This window comes from Vulpes lagopus, chromosome 4, assembly GCF_018345385.1.
Source record: "Vulpes lagopus strain Blue_001 chromosome 4, ASM1834538v1, whole genome shotgun sequence".
In the NCBI taxonomy this organism is placed as follows: Eukaryota; Metazoa; Chordata; class Mammalia; order Carnivora; family Canidae; genus Vulpes; species Vulpes lagopus.
In genome coordinates, this window is record NC_054827.1 from 5,960,672 (window position 1) to 5,974,628 (window position 13,957).

Consider the following 13,957-nt stretch of genomic DNA (forward strand, 5'->3'; position numbering starts at 1 on the left):
GAAAATGGATGTAGACAGAAGATTGTATTCAAATACCACTAAAGGGGGATCCCTGGGTGGCGCAGCGGTTTAGCGCCTGCCTTTGGCCCAGGGCGCGATCCTGGAGACCCGGGATCGAATCCCATGTCGGGCTCCCGGTGCATGGAGCCTGCTTCTCCCTCCGCCTGTGTCTCTGCCTCTCTCTCTCTCTGTGTGTGACTATCATAAATAAATAAATAAATAAATAAATAAATAAATAAATATATATAAAAAAAAAAAAAAAAAAAAACAAATACCACTAAAGAAGACCGTAAGATGTCAGAGGTTGAAAAATCTGGGGTTATCAGAAGGCCTGGGGTAAGACCAAAGAAGTAGATGTGCGATGTCCGGCAGAGGTGGTGGCTCCCGGTATTGAGGACAAGAGTTGGCAATGGCATCCATAGGGGATTCGAAAGTCCACCTCAGCCATAGGAGAAGTTGGGAAAAAATAACAGTCAAATTTAAATAATAAAGTGCCTTTGAAAAGACAACATTTTGAAGAGCTGCACCAATGTTAGTTGCAAATTTAAATAATAATGGACAGAATGAATGGAAATAGTTTATGGGTGACTATAAATGCCAGTCGATATAATTTATATGCAAAAAGAGTCAAGAGGAAGCCATTGATCTTTGAGCAGGACAACAAATGGTAAAAAGCAGTATTTTAGGGAGGTCTAGCTGGGTGTTTTTTGAGGGGAGTGCAGTTTCCCACCATAATATGTGTTGTTATTGTTTTGGGGTTTTTTTTTGTTGTTGTTGTTTTTGTTTTGTTTTGTTTTGTTTTTGCTTGTTTCTTTAGGCTTGTAAAGAGTGGTTGTTTAATAGCAATATTGATCATACAGAACGGACCTTCACGCCTTAATTTCCCAGCAAGCATAACCAACCACAGCTCCCAAATGGAGCCCCCTGTGCCATTCACTGACATTTGTCCCATTCTTTGGATGGTCTTACCAAGATTTGGTTTCCCTTAAGGGAAGGGTTTGTTTTTTGGGTGATTTTGTTTTTGTTCTTATTTTGATTGGGCCACAAGAGAATGTTGAAGGATTCAGGGCCTTCCCTTGCAAAGTTGTAGATAAATGTGACAGCAGTGGCAATAAACCAGGGTGTCATTTTTTTTCTTGATTTTTGTGACTGCCTCTCCTACCCCTGCTGCCCACCATGTGATGTGTGATTGACCTCAGTTTGCTTTCAACCTCAAGCCGGATTCTTCTGGCCAACCTGAAATGCAGAGGTCTGGGGATGAAGATGAAGAACCTCCCAGGAGCTCCTGCGAGGCCTGGCTATTGCCTAAAGAGCAGAGCTGCAGTCACACCACCAGGCAAAGTCTACTGGTTCTACCCCAGTCCCCGCTGCCCAGACCGGAGGGGGTGCTGCAGGATGTACCTTGGGGGAGGGTAGTTCCATCTGGGACTCCACACAGCTGCTGCTATTGTGGGTGCAGAGGAAGCCAAGGGGCCACACTGGAGGGGAGCCCATGCTGGGGATGGCAGTCTTCCTCTCTAGGCAGCGTAGAGCAATTGGCGTGCACTCTGGATGAGCTGCAGGTCTCCATCCTGGTTCCTGGTCCTCCTTGCCACTGTGGCTACTCTATTTCTCGAGTAAGAATGAAAGGTGAGAATGACAGGCTTGCTGATACGACACTGCTTTGGGCTGGCAGAGATCCCGTCTGTGTACCTTGCAGGGTAGGGGAAGAGTTCGGCTGTTGGGGTGATCAGCCGAAGGTGGGCATCTCAGAGTCATGGTGTAGCCCCCCCTAGCTCCGATCTCCTGTCACCCAGGAGCAGATAGGCAGCCATCATTTTGCCATACTCCTGGCCCATCAGCAAGTTCTAGATCTTTCCCCATGTAGACCATCACTCAGCCTATCAGGGACCCTTGAGGTCAGGAAGTGGCTCAGTGCTTTATTTTCTCCTCATGGTTTATGTTTATCCATGGATCTTTCGTGATTCCTCTAAGGTGTGTCTCTTGCCGGGCCTGAGGCTAAGGAATTTCTGGAGCAGACTTCACACCCTATGAGCATATAAAAGGGAAGTTAGATTTGCTGCTCAATACCCACTGCCATAACAACTGGAAGTTCTGTCCGTCTGAAGGTGGGCTGGCCCAAGTGTAAGAGGATGTCGTCATCCAGGCTGTACACGTCCACCACAGGGCTGCGGTACTCTTCACCCTGGAAGCACTCTGAGACAGAATAGGGGGGACTGCCACAAAGGGATCCAGCTTGTCTCCAAAGGTGAAATCATTGCTAATGATATCATCCAAAATCAGATTTTTCTGCCTTAGGTCCCTCTCTTACTATGGGCTACAATACCAAAATGTCATACATTGACTGGCTTCAATAACACATTTATTTCTCACAACTCTGGAGGCTTGGCAGTCCAAAGTCAAGATGCCAATAAGAGCTGGTTCCTGGTGAAGGTGCTCTTCCTGGCTGGCACTGATGGCCTTCTCTCTGCGTCCTCACATGGTGGAGAGAGAGCGGGCTCCAGTGTCTCCTCTTCCTTTAATCATGGGGACCCTACCCTCATGGTCTCATCTAAACCTAGAGACCTCCCAAAGGTATCTTCAAATCCTAATCACCTCCAAATACCACCATGCTGAGGGTCAGAGCACCAACGGATGAATTTTGAGAGGACTGGTCTGCAACAATTTCTATGGACAAGACACTTTTGGTGACAGGCCTGCACAGCAGACATTATCTGGTGGGATTTACCTCAGATCTCTTCCTTTTCCTGCCAGCATGATCCACGAAGTAACGGAACAGCTGTTCTCCACTGGTTTATTGCAAGACAAGGTAAAGTGTTTCCTCAGTGTCAATCACTTTAAAAAAAAATCTCCCCAAGTGGAGGAGATTCAAGGCCTTTGTGACTGGGATTTTGTGGGACAGTCTCTGGAGGCTGGGAGAGTTCTCCTGGATATTGTTGATGATCATCACAGCCACCTCTTTCCAGGCAAGGACGTGCAGAGCCAGGTACACGTTGGTGAGGTTGCTTCTCCTTGTTGATGGTCCTGAGGAGACAGTAGTTGACAATGGGCATCTCCCAAGTAGAGATGACCAAGAGGGCCTGCAATGTATGGGGCTTCCTGCTGGACTGAGGTCAGTTTACAATTAGGAACATTTGGAGGGAAGTTTGAACCAAATCACCTGAAAGAAAAGCAGGCCTAAAGTCCATGTGAAGGTTAAATCTATGTGCCAACTTGAGTGGGCATGAGATACACAGATTAAGCATGTTCTGGGTGTGTCTGTGAGGGTGGTTCTGGTGGAAAGGAGCATTTGCAACAGTGGACTCAGTGAAACAGATGGCCTTCTCCAGAGTAGGTGGGCCTCATTCAATCCAGTGAGGGCCTGAGTAGAACAAAAGGCAGAGGAAGGAGAAATTCATCCCTTTTTTCTGCCTCACTTCTTGAGCCAAGACATCTCATCTCATCCTGTCCTCAGGCTGGAATTTAGGCCATCAGTTTCCCTGGTTCTCAGGACTTTAGAACTCAGATGACAGTGAACAAAAAAAAAAAGCAAACAAAAATAAACACTAACATGCTAAATATTTTAAAAAAAAGAAAAAAAATGTATTAAGAAAAAGAAAAGATGATAAATATAAAGAAGAAAATAAAAATGAAAAAAGAACTAAGAAAAATGAGAAAAAGAAAAAATTAAAAATGAAAAGAATAAAAACATTTTTAAAAAATTTGAAAGAATAAAGAAAAAGTAGAAAAAGAAAATGGGAAAGGAAAAGATGAGAAAAAGGCAAACAGAACAATAAAAAATGTAAAATGAGAAAAATCAAAAATAAAGAATGAGGGAAAAAGTATAAGAAAATAATGAGGAAACAGAAAAAAAAAAGGAAAAAAGCTAACTCTGGTCAAAGCCCCTCAGATCACAAAAAACCCAGCTTCCTAAGCTAGAAGGACCAAATCATAGGCTGCCTTCTTTTTTGTTTGTTTGTTTTAATTTATTTATTTATTTATTTATGATAGTCACACAGAGAGAGAGAGAGAGAGAGGCACAGAGACACAGGCAGAGGGAGAAACAGGCTCCATGCACCGGGAGCCCGACGTGGGACTCCATCCTGGGTCTCCAGGATCGCGCCCTGGGCCAAAGGCAGGCGCCAAACCTCTGCGCCACCCAGGGATCCCCATAGGCTGCCCTTCTATGAATGACAAAATATGGGGTATTTTGTGTGATGGGTGCCTATGGGCTTCGCAGGGGTTTCACATGGGTGTTGCCTTCAGAATATCCCCATCTTTTCTCTCTACAGAACAGCTCATTCTTGTAACTTCTCTTATTTATCCCATTTTATGAAGCAATCATGCTTCTCCTCCTACCCAGGTACTCTGTGCCTCTTACAAGTAAACCCTTCTAAAAGAGTCTCTGTTTTCTGCACATGATACAGAAGGTAGAATTAATATCCCTAAATACTTTTTCTAGCACAGAAACCCTACAACCAAGGGGTTTCACACCACCGGCCTGTAGTCCAGTTTAGGGAGGGATCTGATGGGCCCTGCTGGAGGTCATGTGACCACCCCCCATGGGAGGGGAGCTTTTGTCAAGATCACAGACACCACCCTTGGTGGGGGGCCCACAGACCAGAGCTACCACCTGGAGGACAGAGTGCTAACATATAAAGTTTATACCTGACGGCACCATCAGGACAAAATGGACTTGAAGACACAACTCCCCTAAAAAAAAAAAAAAAAAAAATAGTGACTTTGGAAAGTTGTTCAATGTGGCTCATAATTAATTAGAAAAAGTTAGTAAAGGCCAATGAATGTTTATGGATAATATTAGTACATTTCGACGTCCTCGAAATAATTGAAAAAAAAAAAACCTTTTCAAAGTTAGTCTTTCTTTCCAGACTTGGGGGGGAATCCATCCCCCCAAAGATAATTTTTAAGTGTTCGACAGTGACCTAAAAGAAAAATTGAAGACTATGTCCATGATCTGTAATTTTATCTGAAAGTGCTAGGTTACACCGTGTACTGTAAATTATCACATGTATGCCTAGTACATATAAGCAAACACATCCAACTCCATTGCTCAGGGTCACAGAAAAGTGCTTAAGAAATCACGGGGGCCCTCAGATAATAAAAGTAAAAGTGTGAAGGGCAAAAAGTTGGAATGATCTGTGCGAGAAGAACCATAGATCCAACATATAAAACAACTCAGTTAACAACACGGCATTCTGTACGCCCCAAAGGGTATGCGGGAAAAGTTAAGAAGCTTCACTTTTAATCTATTGGGAAATGTAACCCAATCACTAGGAGCAAATGAGATGTAATCTTTTTCCCACCAGTAAAGCACGTCTAGATGTTGTTCTCTTTACTCTAGATATTATAAAAAACAATTTAAAAACAATTTTTAGATAAAAACAATTTGACGATCTACCAAAAAAAACAAAAAACCTTGGAAGACGGTCCTGAATTCAACACATGTATAGTATGATGAGCTATTTCAGGACATTGGAAGCACAAGAGTTAAAATGCATAATAAATAAATAAATAAATAAATAAATAAATAAATAAATAAATAAATAAAATGCATTTCAAATGAGATCTACATTGAACATCGAAGAACCAGACCTCCCTCACATATCCTGTGGCTAATAACCCTGTTGTGAGCTACACAGCAAGGAGGCTCATCGCATGTGTGGCTGTGCAGCCGGGCTTCCCAGTCCCATCAAGCCACCTCGCGTCACACCTCATATATTTCTTTAATGAACATAAGCACTTTCAAGTTTTCTTTGTTCATTTGCTTCTTTGGAGGTGCCTGGCATTGTTTTTACCACGACATTTGAGTTCTGGAACTGTCTTTTGTGCTGATGGACTTAACTGTGGCTTGAAGTGGAGTTGACTCCATTTGTATATTGGCTCTAGGCCCTCAGGGGAGGGGGTTGCATTTATAGGAGAATGTTCAAGTCTTATGAGGAGGGGGCGCGTGAAAGCTCCCATTAACTATAAGTGATGATCATGTGTTTGATGGTAAGGCCTGCTATGTGCTGGCCCCGCTGCCCAGACCTAACTGAGGCGGTCCTTCCTTGGGCCCTGAGTTCAGTATATGATTCCTGTTAATTTATAACTGTGCTATTAATTTCTGCATGTGGACCCAGATTCTGGGGGTCATCGAATAGCAGAGTGAGGCTCATCCTCCCTCAGAGGTGAGGTGACTCCTAGGTCTGTGTGAAAGCATTTAGTGGCGTTCTTAGCCGAGCTCTGAGGATGTGATCCAAACACAGTGGTGAAAGCCTGTTGGCAAAGGTGACAAGTGGCTCAGAGAGCACCATGCCGCTCTAGCGGTCTTTGATCCTGTAGCCTGGAAGGGGAACATGGGCCTCACAGTGGAAGTCACAGCCTGGAAGTGACAATGGCATTTCAGAGCAGGGGTGCGCTGTCAGACACCATCCCATTGACAACATACAACTCCTTAGTGGGGTCCCTAGCCCTGCCCCCCCATTTAATCTTCTGTTCTGCAGCTTAATTTGTCATCCTAAAAACACAAATTGGGTTACATAATTTCCTTGCTGAACATCTCTACCTATTAACCATTAAAATAAGCCTCGAGCATGTAGATGGCTTAGAAGCGGCCGCATGCTACTGTTGCCTCTGCTTAGCTCCCCAGTGTCACCTCCTCCAGTGGCCACTGACCACATCAGGGCTCCATCCACCTGCACATCATGGCCTCGGTTCCCAAGACCTACCAGGCTTCTCTCCATGCAGACCTTGAAAATGCTGGTCCTTCCACCTAACCCAATTCTTGCCCCCACCAAACCTCCCTCCTCCCCTACTTTGCCCTGGAAACCTCTTCCTGGCTTTATTTTCCAACTCGGACTAGGTGGCTCTGCATGGCCTAGAGACTTGGATAGGCATCTTCTAGATGCTCCCAACAGCCCCCTGTGCTCCCGGCAGAGAGCTCATCTTTCCTCGATAATTGTGTGTCCACTAAACCACAGGCTCTGGCGGCACGGGAACCAGGATTTTTCTTCTCATCAGTGTGCTCCTAGCATCTAGCACAGAGCCCGACACGTACTAGGTGCTCAACGTGGCTTGAGTTGTTGCACATGAGAGCACACCCACACACTCCAGTTGGCATAGACGTGCAAGATCTTTTCAAGTTCACGATCCGCCATCCTTCAGCTTCCGTATTGTGGAACACTGCTACCCAGGAACCCTAAATATTTTCCCTTAGTTCATTTATTTTATTAGTGCTCAGTAGATGGATAAATCTCAGTCCACAGACTGAGTGGCACAAAAAAAATTCATTATTTTACTTTTCAAAAGTTCGTTTATTATCAACTTCAGTCTAAATTCCCCCTGAGATGGCAGGGTCCAGGGGTCCCCAGGGCTCTCTCCACAAAGATATTACAAAGTCCTTGGAGTCTTAATGTGTTATTTTCAAATCATGCCTTCCAGCTCTCATTATCCCATTCTCCATGTGTCCTTCAAGCCAGCCAGCGCTGCAGCTTGCATATCACACTTGGCTGTGGTTTCTTTCCCTTCTGAGGCCTGGCTACCTCCTCAGAGTATTGGCACACAGCATCAGACAACAACTGATCCTTCCTCCACCCACTTCCAGTTCCAACCTGACAAAAATCTCTTTTTTAAGATTGGGAAAATCCTTCGTTCTCTCTTCGTGTTTCTCACAGAGGAATTAATTCTCTTTGCTCCTTTCTTTCAAGGCATTTAAATGTTGAGCCACAAAAGCCAAGAAGGGAATGGAATTGTAGACAATTTTAGATTTCTACTTTTATTGGTTGGGAGTCTTCTGGTCAAGTGAACAGACACCCAACCCACATGGCCTTACTCACAAAGAGAAACGAATTGTATTACAACTCTCAGAAAACTGCCTGGAGTGCGGGCTTCCAGCAAGCTAGATTCCAGGATTCAAGTTATGCCACTGAGGTCTGGCTTTTCCTCTCTCTGGATTTTGGCTCTGCTTTCTCAGCTTGATCATCTTCCCTGACTAGTTTTCTCTTCATTATGTCTGGTTAACCACGCCATTTTAGCTTCAAGTCCACTAAGGGAGAGAATGGGGATCTCTTGCCCAGAAGGACAAGAAAAAACTTTATTGCATCCACTTGACTTGATAAGATCATATTTTTCTCTCCTCAGCTCAGTGGTTAAAGTAATATGATGCTCTGAACAACCCAAACCAAAGTCTTATACTTTATGCTGGGCAAGGGATGGGACTTCAATGAGAATATATGGACCAAGGGGAGGAAGAATAATTTCCTGAGGGAATACTGCTATGATTACTGAAAAATAGGAGAAATTAATCTGAGAAGCATTTTAAAAATGTACCTTTCTTATAGATAGTTTCAGAACTTAGGGGCCAAGGGCACCTGGGTGGCTCAGTGGTTGAGTGTCAGCCTTCAGCTCAGGTCATGATCCCAGGCTCTGGGATCCCTGCAGGGAGCCTGCTTCTCCCTCTGCCTATGTCTCTGCCTTTCTCTGTGTGTCTTTCATAAGTAAATAAATAAAATCTTAAAAAAAAAAGAACTTAGAGGCCAACAACTTCCCCCCTCCCCATGCAACCATGATATTCTATCAGGAGGTGGGGTCCATTCACTGCCCCCCACACCCCCCAACACACACACATGTTGAGTCAGGCTGGCCTTGCCCAGTAGAATGTGACTTGTTTTGCCTAATAAATGCAACAGAAATAGCACTCTGACATTTTAAGGACTTTATAGGCCTGGAAGCTTTGACATTTACTCTCTTAGATCCTTGAGGCTCCAGGTTAAAAGTCCAGAATGCTCCAATAGAGAGAGAGGCCATGTGGCATTCAACCACAGGTGGAGAGAGAATGAGGTGTCTCAGCCTAGGGCCAGCATGATGGCCTCAGACACGTGAAGCTGATGTTCTTGGGCTTCCCAACTCAATACGGTCATTAAGTGAAGTCCTACCAGTGAGTGACTCCAGCCAATGCCACATGGAGAGAAGAACCACCCAGTCAGTCATGACAAACAGTCAACCGCTGGGGTTTTAGATCACTACATTTTGATTGCTTCCATATCAAAAGGGAAGTGATAAACTGATACATCCTCTTTACCCACAACAGGACAATTTCAATGAGATGAGAAAGTACAGAGCTTGCCACCTGCCTGAAGAGGAAGGATAAAACCCCAGGGGTTAGGGTGTTCATCCATCTCCCCAAGAGAAGCACTTGGACCTCTGGCTTCTAATTCAGGGCTCTTTTCCTCAGGATTCATGCCACCCCTAGAAGCACTCCCGACTATTCAGACAGGCGTGTTCACACAGTTGGTAAGTGTGAATTGGATTGGACAAATAAGTACATGAGCTATTTGATTCTGACAAAAGAATCAACTGGAGAGCTAAGAGGAAAAATAGATTATTCAAGAAAAAAAAAACTTGACCGTGTGTGACAGACATGGTAATACTAATTTGACTGTTTATACCAAATGCAGAAGAGTGCTAAAAGCATAAGGTGGTTCACCTTGCTTACAGCAAAACAAAAACAAAAATAAAAACAAAAACCAAAGGCGGTCATGAAGCTATATAGCCCCCTCATCATCATTGATTTCTTTTGTTGCTTCATTGATCCTTAAATTATATGAAAATAACTTCAAGTTATAGCAATGAATCACTTAATCAGAATTAGACATATCCTGTTTATCTGTTGGCTGTAAGTCACATTAAAAATTGAATTGACTGAAGGACAGTAGTTAATTTATTAAGTAATTTATCTATCTGTGTCATATACACATATGGTTTACAATATATGTGTACGTATGATGCATATACATGTATACAAAGCCATCCTTATTTCACTGCCACTAGCGTATTTTAAGATTAAGATCATTTAAAGTTTGTAAAACATGATGTCAAAACTAGAACATTTTTAATCCTTGTCCTGATATATATTTAAAGGGTTTTTCGAGTCACTTGTGAACTCTTGATGGCTAGAAGAAAGCTTTCATCTTCTGCTCCGTAGGTACAATTAATCTGTGAAAACTACATATTGTGAATATTCATCTCTGAACATAAAACTAGTTGTAGTTAAGCTATAACCAAACCAAGTCAAGGATGGTTAGGGATTGAGAAAATAGATGGGAATGAAGTGGATGTGGAGGTGAGGTGTGGGGGGAGACAGGGTAAGGATATAGGTTATTATAGAGTTAGTTATGAAGCAAGAGAGAGATAAAGTGTATGTGATTTCTACCCTCGCAAAACTATGACACCTTTGTCCTCATTACAAATTTTGCCCTTAAACTGTGGTGTCGTTCAGTCTCATCTGAATAAAAATGAACGATAACATCCTCTCAATAAACTCATTTCCTCAATGTTTGACAAAGTAAGATGAAACAATAACAAAAAAATAAGTTAATCTGAATACTAAAAACCAGGAAACAGTTGTATTAAGGTATATTCGTTTGAACCATGATCCCAATGAGCAGATATCTGTGGCAACCAGTTATACATTCAGAAATATAGGTCCAAACGTATTAATCAAGCACTTACATGGGCCTTATTTGATGATGGAGTTGGTAATAAAATAGAAGTTAATACCTGACTGTCAGCAAACCACCAACGAATGCCAGTCCATGGTTCCGTGCTAGGATTTTTCCCCAATTTTATCAAAAAACATTTTTCAAATTTTCTCTCTACAATCACCAATTAAATCATTTTAAAAAATAAAGACCTTCTCCCTTCCTCTTCACTGGGCCACTAAAACTTTCAAATATGACATTTTAATACCCGGAGATAAAGTGTGTATAAATTTAGAGGTACTGTTTATGGATTGATAAGCGTTAGATCACCCCTCACATCTCCATACTGTAAGGGTACAGAAAGAGAATCTGCAGAAGAGGAGCAGGGTCTTGTCTGTTTTGGTTAGGAAAATTAAAGATGTGTCATTGCTAAGACTACCCAATAGCATATATATTTTTAAAAAGATTTATCTATTTATTCATGAGAGACACACAGAGACAGGGTCAGAGACATAGGCAGAGGCGGAAGCAGGCTCCATGCAGGAAGCCTGATGTGGGACCCGATCCCGGATCCCGGGATCACACCCCGAGCTGAAGGCAGGTGCTCAACGGCTGAGCCACCCAGGCGTCCCATCGATAGCACATAATTTTTAAAAGCTTTTTGCCCAGTAGTGTTGTCACTAAGGTGGGATTTTAAGAGTCAGAATATAAAAATTATGGAAAATTCCTTCCTGTGTTACATAAATCTTAACTACATGGTGTCACAGAGTTAAGAAAAATAAATAAAATGAGTGCACTTGTGGTAAAAATCTTTCTACAGCTCCTGCTCTCTGCTGCAAATGATCAGAGTACTGTCAAAACACTGACCCACACTTGCTAAATTTAGGCCTTTGGAAAGGTACCTAACCCCACGATGGTGAATGGAGAACACCATCTTTCTTAAGTACCTCCCTTTATATATAAAATGTTGCACTCCTCAAATAGTCAGCATCATTACTTTTAAAATTATTGAAATAATATGGCTAACACAAACAATTACTTATTATAAAAAGGAAACAAACTATACAATAAGTAGCTTTTTACTAAATGATGTAGGCAATGTTTATAGCTCTCTCAGAACTAGTAGTATAAAAAAAAAAAGTTAAGAATGTAAAAATCCATTAAGAAAAGAATTAAACTATGAAAAGATAAAAAAATTATAGAATATATCTTACATCTGATTAAACAGTACTATTGTGAAGTTAGATGAACACTATTTGGCAACCGTCATATTAATAATTGATTCCAAAGGAATCAGCAGCAGATGCTAGCACTAGTGGATACAAGCCTGATGAGTAACAGGAAATTTATATTCCTTACTCTCAAATTATTTCTAATAACATGCCTATTTATTACATTGGAAAAATACAGCTTTATATGGGGAAAATGGGCAGACACCACCTGAACGAAGTAATCAAAATAAATACCAACAGGAATGGGACACAGTGGCATCATATACCACCTAACATGATGCAGAGGCAACATAACAGTTCCATGACTTTTCTGCCCAAAATGCATAAACTGAATCTAATTATGTGGCAGTGTCCCACAAAAGCAAGTTTGAGGACATTCTGCAAAATAACTGGCCTATATTCTTCAAAATTATCAAGGTGATGGAAAAACAAAGAAAAGTTGAGGAATGTTCCAGACAACAGCTGACTAGAAGAATGTAATAACTGAGGTCAGTGGGTGATCCAGAATTTTCTTTTACAAGAAAAGATATTATTGCTACAATTGGTAAAATTTGAATAAGGTCTGCAGATTAGACCACAATATCAATGTTAATATTTTCACTTTGATAATTGTTAATTTAATTAGTAGGAGAATGTCTTTGTACTTAGGAAATATTCACTGAAATATCTGAGAATTCAGGGGTGCCATGCTTTTTGTGTCTGCCACTGCTTTTCATTTTTTTTTAAAAGATTTTATTTATTTATTCTTCAGAGATATACAGAGAGAAAGAGAGGTAGAGACACAGGCAGAGGGAGAAGCAGACTCCATGCACCAGGAGCCCGACGTGGGATTCGATCCCGGGTCTCCAGGATTGTGCCCTGGGCCAAAGGCAGGCGCTAAACTGCTGCGCCACCCAGGGATCCCTGCCACTGCTTTTCAAAAGATGAAGAACAAGTATATACAGAGAGAAAAAGCCATACTTTGTGTGTGTGATATATTAGAAAGCAAAAAAGCAATAATGCAAAGCAAAGGTGACAAATGTTAACATCTGGGGAATCTGGATAAAAAGTATATGGAAATTCTAATATTCTTGCAACTTTCCTTTAAGGCTGAAATTAAAGTAAAAAGTTGAAAAAAATTTCAAAGCACTACTTTTTAATAATTGTTTTCAAGCACTATCAGTTGTGATCTTCTCAGATGTATTGTCAGTCAAAAAGTCCAAGATTTTATGGCAAAATCCTGTTTAATCAAAGAATATTAAGAAGAAAAACAGATCTTATTTTCTGTGGAATATTATAAATTTGTAACATGAATTACTCTAAATTCTGTTTGCATGTCCTCATGTTACAAGCACCAGGGAATTATTTATGTGCATAGTGGCAATTTAGCTAGAATATAGTAAGGACAACATTAGTAGTCCATAGGAGGCAGAGATAGATAGATAGATGATAGATAGATAGATAATAGATAGATAGATAATAAATAGATGGATAGACAATAGATAGATGGATAAATAGATAGGTAGATAGAAGCCTAATAATATTTTGGGCAATTAGGAAGTTTTAGTATTGGTTTAGTGTCCATGGATAAATGAGAGAAGATTCTTTAACTGACCTCAAATTATGATGCAAATTGTTTTATAAAAAGAAACACCAACATCAGCAACAAAATCCTTGTTTTATGAACACAGTTGTGTTCAGAGACCTGGAAACAGTACAAAAAAAAAAAAAAAAGGAATGACCTTTATTATCACTCTTAAGGAACTTTCCACTTGATTGAAGTAAAATGTATACAGGAAACATAATAAAAAAATACAATTCTGTATATAAATAATTAAAGAATAGTGTGGAACAAATGTGTTCACTTACACATCTTTATTTAGAAAATGAGATTTTGTATTTAAGTGAATAGTCAAAGTCATTGACACCTGGTCCATCAAAATAAGTTTGACTTATAAAGTATCTCCAATATACTTTGTAAGTATTGTTTGATTCAATAACAAATTTAGGGCCCACCATGATTATTATTTCTTGTTCTCTGTAGTAATATAGGAGGTTTTGTTCCTGGGATTTTTTTTTCTTACCTTATAATGTCTAGTTTGGTAGGTCTTTCACTTTTCCCCATTTCTGAGTGCTTCAAATGAGCTGGAGTTTGGTATTTCAAACAATTGTTAGAATTGCTAACAATAAGGGTTCAGTGTGCTCTAGATGTTGTCCATAGTCTTCTGATTTAAAATATGATTCTGCTAGCTTGTGATTTTAGATAACACAGAAGCATTTATAGAGTTA